Source organism: Prionailurus viverrinus, chromosome D4 (genome assembly GCF_022837055.1).
Source record: "Prionailurus viverrinus isolate Anna chromosome D4, UM_Priviv_1.0, whole genome shotgun sequence".
Lineage (NCBI taxonomy): Eukaryota > Metazoa > Chordata > Mammalia > Carnivora > Felidae > Prionailurus > Prionailurus viverrinus.
This window is the reverse complement of record NC_062573.1, coordinates 23287027-23301818: the sequence shown is the minus strand read 5'-3', so window position 1 is coordinate 23301818 and position 14792 is coordinate 23287027. Positions and strand designations below refer to the sequence as shown.

At 34.5% G+C, this 14792-nt stretch overlaps 1 protein-coding gene and 1 non-coding gene across 13 annotated transcripts in view; both read left to right on the top strand.

The window, feature by feature from the left end:
* CYLC2 (cylicin 2) overlaps positions 1-14792 on the top strand; it is a 69014-nt gene that overhangs the window by 35316 nt on the left and 18906 nt on the right. For 8 of the 12 annotated variants that reach the window (XM_047830381.1, XM_047830380.1, XM_047830379.1 and 5 more), the window contains 3 exons: positions 6669-6802; positions 7795-7910; positions 8242-8401. The gene's annotated coding sequence lies outside the window, so the exon portion shown is untranslated. Of the gene's footprint in view, positions 1-5559; positions 5699-6668; positions 6807-7794; positions 7911-8241; positions 8402-11909; positions 12202-14792 lie in introns of those variants that run through there. The other 4 variants (XM_047830371.1, XM_047830376.1, XM_047830375.1 and 1 more) reach the window with 4 other exon arrangements.
* On the top strand, positions 1071-1176 carry LOC125151020 (U6 spliceosomal RNA). Its single transcript, XR_007146583.1, has one exon. It is a non-coding gene; the product is annotated as a U6 spliceosomal RNA (small nuclear RNA).

Here is a 14792-nt window from a genome sequence, read left to right as displayed (position 1 = left end):
TTAACAATGGAAAATTTGCTTCTATACAAAATTAATATCTGAAATTTTATTGCACTTTAATGTTAAAACTACAAGCATTTCTAATATTTAATTAAAATATATCACTTAACATAGAAACAAAACCTCTAATGTACCTAAGAGGTAAAATCTAAGAAAATGTGGGTAAAAATTTTACAGAGTAAAATGCATTTATAATATTTATATATAGTTTATATATTTTATGTATAGTTTATATTGAGTATACATAAAAATTACTGATATATATTGGAGGAGACATTAATAAATCAAGAGATATGTACTCATACTCAATATAACAAGATCTCATATTTATCATAAATGAGATATAAATTCAATTTAATTCTAATCAAAATTTCAATAGGATTTGGTAGAAATTAATAAACATAAATTTAAGTCATAAAATGCCAAGAATAGTCAAGGAATTCCCTAAGAGTAAGACTTATGTGCCACATAACTTTCAAGTATTATTTTTAAAGATGCCATATATGTCAGTGTCACATGACAGCACTTTAATCAATGCTATTTTCAACCCATGTGACTGCAGAATTTAGAGCTGAGATTATATATAGGATTCCTAAAAACTTACAAAAAAACCCATAAAGTATCCAGATGATAAATGGACATACACAGAGGCAATTTACAGAGAAGGAAATATGAAAGCCTAATAATTATTTTTATGATATCACCTATTGAAATGTCAAATACATGTAACTTAAAATATAATTTTTAGCAATTCACACATATGTGATGACGTTGTCAAGAAAGACAAAACATAAAACAAAATTGAGGCTAGTAGTCCTCTAGATGGAAGAAGAGGATGTTGATTTTTGTCAGGGAAAGGCCAGTAGGAATTCTACAATGACCAGAAAGTTCTGGATTAAAGGTGATTAGTGGGCACACAAATATTTTTTTCTTATTCCTTATGTGTCACATGTTTCTTATATTTTATGATATATTTTCATATAAAATGAACAATTTAAGGAATATCATGGTAAATTATTAAAAAAAATTAAAAAGACAAAAATGTAGTATAAAAAGTTTCCAGAGAGACCTTGCTTCAGCAGCACATAATACTAAAAGTGGAAAGACACAGAGAAGATTAGCATAGTCCCTGGACAAGGACGACACAAAATGCTTCCAGAGAGAGTAAACCTCTTTACTCATAACAAACTCACCCACAGTAGTATATACTACAGAAACCTAAATAAAACCATTTTCAGAAATGCAAGCAGTGAAAATCTACCATGCAATGACCTTCTAAGAGTGAATTACTCTTAAGTGTATTCTCACACACTAATAAATTCATCAATGAAGAATCGTGAAATATAAGAAATAATGAGAAAGAAAACTGGTAAAATGTATAGTTAATACTAATAATTATTAACAAAAAACAAAACTCAACAAAACAAAAATGGGCCTTTCTCTGATTTTTCATTCTGAATGGAAATAAATTTGATTCAAGAAAGAGTTAGGTGGTCCCATTTTAGTGTATGGCACAAGATGTATTTTCCACTGCAGGTTCTGCCAGTCTTTCATTGGCGATACAGACTGTTCAAATTATACACACACAGCAATTGTGTGTGTGTGTGTGTGTGTGTGTGTGTGTGTGTGTGTGTGTGTGGCTGCGCGCACACACTATAGATCCAACAAATCCTAAAGAGAGTATAAGTAGAACACACTGTACCCTCCTTTATACAAAGGTGTTCTGGCTAAGCTTCAGTAAGTACATGTAATATTTTTAATATTTGCTATCTAAATGCTACATGGGAAGATGAAGGGTTATGTTGATCAAATTCTGTATCATTTTAACCATCCTCCTTCCTTGCTTGGCTTTAGTATACACAGGCTGATTAGTAATGTAGTTTCGACTATTGTGCTTACTCACAAGATCACAATTGGGGTTAAAAAGAATAAGAATCTTCATTTTTTTCCAGCAATTTCAAGGTATTAGTTTCAGAATTCAGGCCTTTTCTAGGGCCAAGTAAGATGTATCTCACATCAAACTTATTTCACATTTGGCCTCTGGCATTAAGGGGAATATAAGGTCCAGCAAGTCCATTGTTTGAGATTTCCTTTGAAATATTAGGCAACAGGTATGGATTGAATTATCTTCCCAGATGCTTTCCTTCAATTCTTTCTGTATGAAATGCTAGGGCTCTGTTATTTAAGACTGCAACATGAAAATAGAGCCAAAAATATATTCTGGTTGTTTTGGAGCAATGAAGTTTAACAAAGGCCCAGTTTATGAAAAATTTTAAGATGGTAAAAAATTGTGAGAAAGACCCTAAAGCACACTTTACGTTGAAATTCTGAAGGCTTAGGGAATGTACCAACTGGAACTGAAGTCATACCATAGAATAAATATTGCATTACTGAATATCTGCTTATATATTTGTATCTTGTGAATATAATGTTGCTGCCATGAAACTATGCGGGTGCTTAATAAAAATCATTTCACTTGAAACATGAGCCAGTATGGAGCTGTTGCAGATAGAGGCTAGGATATAGGTTGACACAAAGAAAGGGGTTATGAAGTTTAAATGAGGTGAAAAGAAGGAAGCTTCTCTTCTGCCCTCAGCCCTCTCCATGTTTTCTACCCACTTTTCTTTTTTTCTTTTATTTTTTTATACCAATTCTTGCCAAAATTAAGTTGATACTTGATTTCCTTATCTAGTAATCTATGCATATAATGCTTACTGGTCATAAGCCTGTAGAAGAGGAAGGGTCAGCGGCAGAATACACTGCTGGGCTACTCCTTAGACACTGATTCCATTTAGAATTTTTCAAAAATAGGATGCTTATGCTTTTGATTTGGTGATGCTGCTAGATTTTGTTTCTGCCACTATTACTGGAAGGAAAAACGACAGTGGTCCTACAAATTTCTAATTTCTATTATGACATATATGCCCAGGGGCATATCACTCTGGATATTAACAACTGGAGTTGCTTAAGATTTTATACTTCGATAAAACCTGGACTTGGTATAGGAGAAGATGTCTACTCTTGTAATTTGTAATCCAGATGTTTGCCTCATATTCTGCTCTATTTTCAAGGATGATCAAGAGCAGGGACATCCATTCTCTTATGGAAATAGTTTATCCTCAGCTTTTGAGCCATTTACAAGATTCCAATGGAAAAAAAGGATATTTATCATGTGCAAATTACATAATTTTAACATGTTTGAATATTGTAGTCAATTTATATATATGTGCATATATATATATACTTATATACATAGAAAGTGCAGTTTTTGTCAGAAAATATATATTTAAATTAGCTATATTGATAAAAACGACAATTATTGGAAGGATTTAGAGATATTGCTCAGAATCCAAGAAAAGAAATGTAGCAAAAATCCATGAGGCTCTGGAATCAGGAAATACAATGTTGAGAACTCAGGCCATAACATAATACAGACGTTTAGGGATTAAAGCTTTGGATAGTGGAAGCTTGTTAATATTGAATCACAAATAGGTCAGTTCTTTATTAACTAGAAAACAATATACAACTGTAGTGAGTTTGTCATAAAGGGTATCCATATTAGATGAAAGGATAGAAATCATCCAAAAATGTTCTCTAACCCCTTCTACGTAAGGATTTCCTTGGTATTCATACATGTATTGAAGGATTGACATTTAATGCTCAAACTATCCATATATGCACACATACACCCCTATATATAACTAATTGATTGAAGTTTTCATTTTCCTGATCATTGTTTTTACATATAAACAAAACTTGCATTTCTTCTCTATTTTTTGCTTCTATAAAGTTGAAAGTTGCTTGGATTTTCTTAAGTTACTATGTAACTTTGATAATGTAAGCTCTCCAAATACTACAAGACATGCACTATATTATTTTTCTTTAAAAAATGCTTCATGTTTGACATTGTCAACGTAGGTTTGATGGCTAAGTCACTTACTATTGAATTTTGGTACTTCAGGTTAAGGGAATTTAAGATTTTCTATAGAAGAGGTGACAGTCATTCTGCAGCAGTTCTTGAAAGCTGATGAAACCACCTAAGTGACAAAAATGGGGTCCGGTTGAAGCTAACCAATTTTGAAAACTGGGGGAAGGGAGGATGGCTAAGTGGATAAAGCATTATTAATGCAGTTCTAAGTAGGGTTCAATTTCACAAGAGATGTCAGAAATCCAAAACCACTACTCTGTGGGTTTACAGTGTGAAGTTTTCTAAAGTTTCCTTCTGAAGTATACAAAAAGTTTGCCTAGCAATAAGATGGGATTAACCTAAGGCCCATAAACATCCAGAATTTTATTTGTATTATTTGCATTTGTATTATTTGTATTTATTTGTATTATTTTTTACACAAAGTTTGGTCTCTTTGAGAACATGTTAAATCCAGAGAATAGACGAAAGTAATTTTTTTTTTTAATTTTTTTTTTCAACGTTTATTTATTTTGGGGACAGAGAAAGACAGAGCATGAATGGGGGAGGGGCAGAGAGAGGGAGACACAGAATCTGAAACAGGCTCCAGGCTCTGAGCCATCAGCCCAGAGCCTGACGCGGGGCTCGAACTCCCAGACCGCGAGATCGTGACCTGGCTGAAGTCGGACGCTTAACCGACTGCGCCACCCAGGCGCCCCAAGACGAAAGTAATTCTTAAGAAACATTACTCAAATTCCCTTGGCAACATATATCTTTGTCAAGTCACAAAAAATAATTTGCTAAATCTTGGATTATTCTTTTTTAAAAATAAGAGGGGAGTAATCATTTTAAGATAGAGAATTGCTCAAAAGCTTATAAATAATGTGGAATATCCATTTATTTCTCCTGGTCTTTTTTCAGTAATTTTGGTATTTTTCATCGTGCTCTGTAAGATCTATTTTTAATCTATTGGACAATAATTCATGAGAAATTTGGAAGAACTCTGGTGTTTTGATCTTGAATTCAATATGGCATCTGGAGAGATCTAATAATTTTTAATAAAGCACAGCTTCCATTTCAACCTTCTCCTTGTTAAATGATTTATTTTTAAAATTTTTCTAAATTTAAATTTTTTTTTCTTATTTGAGAGATAAGAGAGAGAGCAAGAGCAGGGAGGGACAGAGAGAGAGAGAGGAAGAGAGAAGATCTCAAGTAGCCTCTGCACTGACAGCCAGGCTCAAACTCACAAATCATGAGGTCATTATCTGAGTGGAAATGAAGAGTCCTACTCTTAACCCACTGAGTCACCCAGGTGCCCATTCTTGTCAAATGATTTAAATGAAACTCGTGACTTCTTCAGCCTAATCTGGAGCCTCATACGTGATAAAATCAAAATTGCCTATGGAGATAAAGTATAATATGTTACAAATGAATAATATTTTTAGGAGAGAATATTGAGGGGGGTAACTCCTAGTTTTCTTATTAGACAAAAGTATCAGAGAAAAAATAACAGGAAATCTACTCAAGGTGCTGAATCTGTTCAAGAATTAACTTTATGGTTCTCAAACAGTTATAAGCTAAATTTATACATTTCCTAAGTTATTACATGCAAAAGGAGATAGTTGCCACAGTAATTACATTTGTAATTCCTATAGCTGGCAATAACCAGAGAAGGAAGTTTCATGGTGTATAGAGAGGGTAAAAGAACATGGAATGGTGAAGTTCAGCCTTTGGATAAAGGAAGTGAAAAAAAAAAGCCTGGGCATTCGAAATATATTTTTGTGGAGAAAAAAGGTAAGATGTGGTTTTTACTGATACCACAATTAAGCACCACACGATATGTTTGAAAATCTAACGATTTATCTAAATAAAAGCATCCTTAAGACAATTTCAATATAAATCATGTCCAAAATATTTACCTTGAATGTTCCTTGGAATGCCTATGTGAGTATGTCAAGTGATATGGATCACTACCTTTCAGCGTAGGGATTTTTATGTAATTGAACCACAGTTGATATACAATTTTAATTTTACATTAGGTTCAGGTGTACAATGTTTCAACACAGAATAGGGCACTTTGGCTTTGACTAGCTATAATTTTTAGAAGATGTTCTCCTTAGATCCAGGATTGCACAAATATCAGTATCTCTTCAACTTCAAATATATGCAAAACCAGAAAAAAATGGGAAGATGGAAATTAATGTGTACTGCTGATTCCCAGTTCAAGCATAGATCTGGAGATATGAATGAATGAATGTTAAAGTTGATAAAGAACTGAAAAGCTGGGTAGAGAGAGTGGCCTAAGATCGAGGAAAAGCAGCAACCTCTCTGGTAGCAGTTGTTTACCACTATGGTCAGAAAGTAGGCTATGGGGCAGATTTTTTTTTAAATTTTTTTTAACATTTATTTATTTTTGAGACAGAGACAGAGCATGAATGGGGGAGGGGCAGAGAGAGAGGGAGACACAGAATCAAAAGCAGGCTCCAGGCTCTGAGCCATCAGCCCAGAGCCTGACGCGGGGCTCGAACTCACGGACAGCGAGATCGTGACCTGAGCTGAAGTCGGACGCTCAACCGACTGAGCCACCCAGGCGCCCCAGATTTTTTTTCTCTAACACACTGCCATGGGAACATCATTGCCTACTCCTGCTTTTTCTGGGCAGAAAAAAGATACAAAACTAACATAATGCTAGCACCAGAATTGTTGTGAGGTGCAGGTAGCAATTAATGCAGGATGATTATTCTTCTCCTGACCTTTATTCAAGGCTTACAGCCAAACCAGGAGAACAGCTTTAATGGGAGTCATTTGCTAAACCACCTAATGAAAGTGAAACAAAGATGATCAAGATTATGACTATGTGAAGTCTCCCACCCATCAGAAGCCCTACTGTAATTGCATGTAGGTAAAGTGTATTAAGAATTTTAAAACAATGCATTTTTCATTTATCGATTTTTTTCTTTTATTCATATCATTTATTGTTTCCTTTAGAATTTTCATAGACTTTTTGTGTGTGTACGCACAGTAGTAATCCTATAATTGTTATATTTTCTCCCATTTACTACTTCTAAGGACAATACACCCTAGTATAGAATTTAATTTTTTTTTGGTTTGAATTATTTTATTTCTGATAGTTCCCAATTAATTTCATATTGTTGTCTTACCTACTCATTAATCATTGCTCGTAAAAAAGTAGCAAAAAAGAAAAAGCTGTATGCCAATTGATTCAGTTGATTTACCAGGGAAAGTAACTTCCTCTTAGGAAGAGAAATTCACTTTGTCTTAAAGTACGTTAACAGAATAATGGGGTAGTTGAGCATGAAAGATGAGGCCTTCTAAACATAACCCAGATAGAAGGTGTTTACTTTACAAAAAGTCAATTTCTCTATGTAAGAAACAAACAGGAATTTTTTTTTGGAGTTGGGGCTGGGGGTGGAGAGGGAAGGTGATGGTTAATGCTGGAGAAAGTTATCCTAAGAGGCAAGAGTAAGACACCAATAAAGGGCATAAGAAAGCCAGGGAAAAATTATCTTTTATGTGTAATGGACATCTAATTTTAGGAGAGTGATATTTAGTATGTAAGGTCTTTGTTGCCACATCTACTGTTATCATCTGCTAGCCCCATACTTACAAAGAAAGACATTTGTACCGCTAGTTTTGTTTAATGGCATAAATGATGTTTAATTGGGAAAATGGTAATTATAAAGAGGACAGAGAAGGAATTTCAAAAGGGGGCTTAAGGTGAGCAACACTTGTGAAACAAGCTTATAAATGAATTAACCATTAATATTAATGCTGAAGGCCTAGAATCACCTGGAATATGTTTATTTCATAAAGAGCTCTTTAATTTTCAAACAGTTTTTATTTGTTGCCTCTGATTTTCTTTAATAAAGGAAATGATCTGGAAAAAAAAAAGAATGGCCATCAACTATACTCAGCATGCTCTGTTTATCTCTTCAGAAACTTCTCCTTCATGATGTTTCCCCCCATCACCCCAGTGAAACATGCAGTAAGTATGTCTGTGTCTTAAATATCTTCTTAGAGGGTACATCAGTCATATTGGTTTGGGACCCACCTTAATGACCTCATTTAGCCATAATCACCTACATAATTTACTTATCTCCAAATACAGACACATTCTGAGATACTGGGGGTTAGGATTTCAACATTTGAATTTGGAGGGACACAATTATGCCCATGAAAAGGGACATAAGAAACTAGTTTATTTCACAGATTTAATCACTCAGAATCCTAAAGTGCTGGGTTTGGAACTCACAGCTTCAGTAGAGGAATAGGAGAATTTTACCATCTGATGTGACTCTGCTCTGATTATATTTTAGGACTACCATGAAGATATACTAAAAATTCTAACACCCTGGAGGAGTCTAAAATCCCATTCAGTTGCAAATCTTCCTGTCATGGGAGTTGATTGCCAGCTCTAATTTTGAGTGAACGCATTAAACATGATGGTGAAAATATCAATTAAAAAAATCTACTCTCCATACTACGTGTGTCTATTTCCATGTGTGTTTTTCCCTAACTTACATTCCACCTACACATAGTTGTTTGTGGCTTCTATTTTGTCAAACTCTTAAAACATTCTTAGTTAAAATCATCTATTTTTTTTTCTACTATCCTACCTTGACCTTGTCTTCAGCTCTTACTCCTTAAAGATTGGGATGTGGGGGGACACTTCTCTCCTTTACCACATAATTCTTCTGTCAGGAATTTCAGGATTTCCTCAAAGTTTGCAGTTCTATGTTTGACATTCTCTAATTTCAACAGTGATGTTTTTCATTTTATATTCTCATATTTTTATAATTTGGGTTGGTTCTTATATGGATTTGAAAACTTACACTTATTCTAGGCTATTATTCCCAAGAATTCCCCCATTACAAGGTTTGTATCTACCTGAATGCCCCAAAGATCCCAAAAATGCCAGTATTCAGGTTCCTAATTCCTAGTTTTCCCCATTTTTAATACAGTCCTCCTTGACAGTTTGAAATTTAGCAGATAAACTTGTGAACATGAAGTAGTTTTGAGTTAATTCAAAATCATCATCAGGGAAGAAAATTCTTCTCAATAAAATTAAAATCTGTACCCATCAATACTAGTATAGATCATTTCCCTTTGATCTATACTAAGATCAAAGGGAAGATTGCTTTTGAATTTCAAACATTTTTTTTTCAATTTAAATATTAAGCATTTACAATCAAGTGCTAATTTATTTTCAATCCTACTTCCACTATTTCCCCACCTTTCTTTTTTAATCCAACATTATATGTCAACATTCCTTTTCTTCCAAAATATATTTTATCTTTCCTTTCCCTGGTATTTTTACAATACTATTTACTTGATCTGGAATATCATATTCTTCCACTGTATCTGTTAAACATTGTTATATCCCCCAGTGTTTCTATTTAGGCAGCTAGCCTCATGAAGAATTTCCAGTCCATCTTCTATAATCTGAGTTTAAGGTCTCAAGGGGCATCTACTAGAGAAATGTTGAGCTCTCCTTATCTTCATGAGCAGAAATCAGCATTAAATACGGACAGCAGTGTAATTCTTCCAAAGGAATTATATTTGAACTCTCTATCAATTCCTCTAATCAGGACTGGCTCCATTGATGAGTAAAGTTGCACAGTGTCCAGCACTTAAAAAGGCCCTACACTTGGGGTTTCATGTTCTATAGACATCATTTAAAAATTATCTTTGAATTGGTGTTTTATAAATGAGTCCTATTAGACAATGCAGGACTGGAATGGGTAGGATCAGATTTAAGTGAGAGCCTTGCAGTGTCTGGGGCTGGGCAAGGTTGCAGCCTCCCTGACTCTGGCAGTTAGCTGAATAGTACCTTCCAAGGGGATTTGATGGGGAACTCTTCACACATTCCCCATCCAGATACTGAGTGCATCCCAGCATGGAATCTGCAATCCTTTGGAGGTCTGCAGGGTTAGGGTGGTGGGCTCTGGAGAAAAAGAAACTGATTCCCTGCCCCAAACCAGGGTCCTGCATTTTCACTTTGTACTGGGCCCCGTAAATTATATAGCCAACTATACCTCCAATGAATACCAATTAATCTAAAGTAACAGGAGGAAAGGAGGGGAAAAAAGTATTAGGAACTCCTTTTCTCCCATTCACACAGTTCAACATTTAAAATTAAGTAAGAGTATCATGGGTAAAAAGGCACTTCACAGCCACTGTCTGTATTTTTTGTCATTTGAATGGTTTCAATAAATATTGTTATTCTGTTATGTTGAATTAATATAGTTCTGAAGGTAAGATCTGTACGTATCTGAATAACTAGAAAGCAAATATAAGTGTATTCTGAGAAAAAAGAAAAAAAGATTCTCTAAATCTTTTTTTATACAAGTTGTTTAAAAAAGCAGATGATGTAACTGGCACATTGTAAGTGTTGATGGTTAGTGAGAATCAAAGACTTTTTAAGGAGATGGGTGAGGTCTTTGTTATATAATTATATATCAGAAAATATCTCTCAGTGCTCAATAAAATTCACAACCACTTGAGCAGTAATTTTGTGAAGAGTAACAAAGGGGGACCTACCAAAGTAGTGCACTAGAGTGCTGATCAGTGGTAGCCTATGAACCCAGCATAGTCGAACTGTGTTATTTCACCAGGACTAAGAACTCAGCCCAAACATGTGAGCTTCCTGTACCATCTTTGCTGCAGAGAACAGGATAAAAATGAACTATCACTAAAAATAAGGGCAGACACTTAGATATGATTAAATATGTTATGGACATATCATATACACCATAAAAACTATACTGAGACAGATACTATTAACATACAGATAAGGAACCTAAGGCACAGAGAGGTGATTTGCACACCACACAGAGATTACAAGTGGAATAGCCAGGATTTGAACTATGTATGACTCTTCATCTCAGGACCTATGCCCTTAACCTCTACATCTCTATCTCTCTATTGATTCTTAGTTTCCTAATATAGGTGAATGTAATTTCAAGTTTTTCCTCAGACAACATCTGACTTATACTAACTTGGATCTTTTTTCTCTCATTCTTAGTCAACATGCGGAAACAGCCAAAAATGCAAAACCATTCTAATACGTTAGGAGTCAGTCCTCTCTCTCTCTCTCTCTCTCTCAATTGCTTGAAAGCGTGTAGTCATATTTCCAATAGACCAGTAGCAATAAGACTAGATTTTTGAAACAGTTTATACTATAGTTATTTTATGTTTATTTTAGTCTGCAATTTGTATCTTTTGAGTGATATTATAAATGATGATATTTGTTCAGGATTGGTCAATATGATATTTTCCAATTAGATAATCATTTTAACTTCTACATCATTTTTCGTAGTATATTGTCCAAAAACGGGTAAAGGTATTCTAGATTAGACTTCGCAATTACTATTATACTGAGATTGTGCTGAGGACTCCACAGCAACCATTTGACAGGTGGTATTTATTAAATACATGACATTAGAGAAGGCAGAAAATAACAAAGGCAGAGACAGACATGATAAACATGTCTGTACTTCACCTATGAATTTTAGTTTTCAGTGACTTTGACAGTTAAGATAATGCGAGGCTAGTGTCACTGCTGAATTTTTTTTTAAGTTTGTTCAGAAATTCATTTTTCTTACCTTCAAGTTAAAGAGTCAGTGTTTCTAGCCAAGATAGACAATAACAGGGTCACACAAGGTATAGGAAACTACAGAATATAAATTATTTTTGTGACTTTGACTAAAAATAAAAACAGATTCTCATATTGGCGTATATTTTAAAAATACTAGAATGTATTAAACACTTACTATGTGTCAGGAAATATGATCCTAAAAAGACAGCACTCTCTCTGCTTAAATTGCCTTAATATATTTTCTTGATCTACCCTAAAAATACACTCTATCATTCTGTTATTTTTCCCTGCTCTGACTTAACATAATCATATACTCCTTTTCTTTGACTTTGTTTGCATAAAAGTAAATGATGGTTAATCAATCACCCTTTTCTCCCTACTTTCCAGGAGTCAGCCTGCCTTTGCACTCAACCAACTTTCCTTCTCTAGACAAATTTATTACGAGTAGCTCTGCTTCTCTTTGGAGAGGTGTGCAAGAAGTCTAAAACTTCAACTGAGGTGTGCCCTGCTGAACCTTATTCAAATGGCCTGGGGATCTCACCGGTGGATGTAGATAAACAGCCATGGCCTTTGCAGTATGAGCTCCTGATATTCTATTGGCTATATTTAGCTTTACCTTTTATTGCAGGAGATGCTGAAGCTGAATGCAATCTTCCTGACGCAATGTTGAACAAAATAACATGTCCTACTTTTCTTTTTTTTTAAGCTGTTGATTTCAATAAGTCCCACAGAGCATTTAGGCGTGAGCTTCTAGCTTTAACTTAATGCTAAGTAGACAACACTGGATAAACTACCCCGACTTCCATTTGGGATTAAAAGCAAGGATAGGAATAGTAAATATTCAAACTTAGATGCATGTGGTTGTCCCCAGACTTAGGAATCAGGGTCCTATATGGTCTCACATGAATTCGAGGTTTATAAACTGTGTATGAGAGCCAAACATAAGTTTTCCCATGAAAAGGTGTCTGATTTTATTAAAACACAAAAAGAACTGATGGCTCACTCTTATTGTTGTGAAAATATGCCAATTTCTTAAGTCAAGTTAGTTAAAATACTCATGAAACTATTGCAAACCCGAAGGATAAGAAAGCAATTTAAAATGCCTGAAATTAAAGCACTGCCCCTGGAAACCAATACATCAACGGGAAACTAGAGTACATTCTGTCGTACTGTCAGAATGAAAACAAAAAGGAACGCAGAAGACACAAACTAAAAGTGGAAATAGTTTTCCTTAAGACAAATGAGAAATCTTAAGAGACAGATTAGATACATATATATATATTTTTTTTCAACGTTTATTTATTTTTGGGACAGAGAGAGACGGAGCATGAACGGGGGAGGGGCAGAGAGAGAGGGAGACACAGAATCGGAAACAGGCTCCAGGCTCTAAGCCATCAGCCCAGAGCCTGACGCGGGGCTTGAACTCCCGGACCGCGAGATCGTGACCTGGCTAAAGTCGGACGCCCAACCGACTGCGACACCCAGGCGCCCCAGATTAGATACATATAAAATGAAAAATGAGATACTGATAGCCAAACAGACCGATATAAAAAAAAATGTAGGCTTACATTACTGCTTTTAGGGAAGACACTGGACAATGTGTCTTAATTAGTAATGTGGTCTGGGATTAATAAAGCAGCACATTCTCAAGACAGCTCTCTTTTGGTACAATTGTGGTATTCAAAAGAAAAACTGAAACTAAGTGATTTGATTACTTTCGTTTTCTAAGAGATAATTTGCACATGTGGAAATATCCCTCAAGATATTTTAAAGTATCATAGATCAAATGTTTACGTCAATGTAGTTTAAATGCAAAAGTCATGGATTCTGAAATAGACTGCTGTTTTGATAAATAAATTTATAAATAAGTGTAATTTTATTTATTTATTTATTTATTTATTTATTTATTTATTTATTTATTTATTTATTTATTTATTAAATATGAGTCTCTGCCAGGCTCCTAAATACCACCAAATTTATATTCTGGGACATAAATTTTGCTGGGAAGCTTGTTGAGGGCTAGGATTTAGCTTGTTTTTATTTATTTATTTTTTATATTTTAAATATTTGGTAGTATGGGGCTGGTGCAATAACAGTTTTATTTCACATTAAGCTCTATAAAAGTGATATTCATGAGAGACTTGGCACTGGTTCTAAACAATTTCTGATGTCCTAAACAACTTAGCACCACTCCATTGAGAAATACCTAAGACTGAAATTTCCATTTGAATCCCAACTTTACCTATGCTTTGATTCAAATTTATTATACTAGAAAATAAAAGCTAGAACTTGGCTTACTAGGTTAACATCATCAATTCAGTCCACCAGCCATTTGCTCAAGTTCCAGTATTGTGTATTTTTTATTGAGGCTTTCAGCACTTGATGCCAATGCCAAAACTGTTCAGTTAAGCTGATGCCAAATTCTTGCACAGAAATTGTGATACGATAAATGTTGTAGTTGAACCCATTAAGATTTGGTATACTTTGTTATTCAGCAATAATAAGCGAAGCACAGAGCAAAGAATTTCATAAAAAGCTTTGGCTTGCAATCTTAATATTCTGCTTTGTTGAGCTAGTCTGAACCATGGCATGAATTATTTTAGCCGCTCTTCAGGTCCTCAACTGTATGACAATGCAGTATAAAGGCCTGCTATGATTCTAAACCCTTATATCAATCCTGGATCTTAAAATCTGCAGAAATTTAGAAAGGAAGAAACAACAAACTGGACCAAACCATTCCACTCACAATCTATACATACTCAACCCCAGAAAAAAGTTTTTGTTTTTGTTTTTTTTACATTTTTCTCACTGCTGTGAACAAAATATATTATTCCACATCATTACCGTTACTAGCACTCTGGTACAGAAAAAAAAATCCATGATATTTGTGTATTTATTGCACAACAAAAACTCGACTGAAACACTTATTACTTTTTTTTTCAATATATGAAATTTATTGTCAAATTGGTTTCCATACAACACCCAGTGCTCATCCCAAAAGATGCCCTCCTCAATACCCATCACCCACCCATACAGATCTTGTACATCTTTGGTTAGATTTAGTCCTAGGTATTTTATGCTTCTTGGTGCAATTGTGAATGGGATCAGTTTATTTGTCCTTCTGTTGCTTCATTATTAGTGTATGAGAATGCAACTGATATCTGTACATTGATTTTGTATCCTGCAACTTTGCTAAATTCATGTATCAGTTCTAGCAGACTTCTGGTGGAGTCTATCGGATTTTCCATATATAAGATCATGCCATCTGCA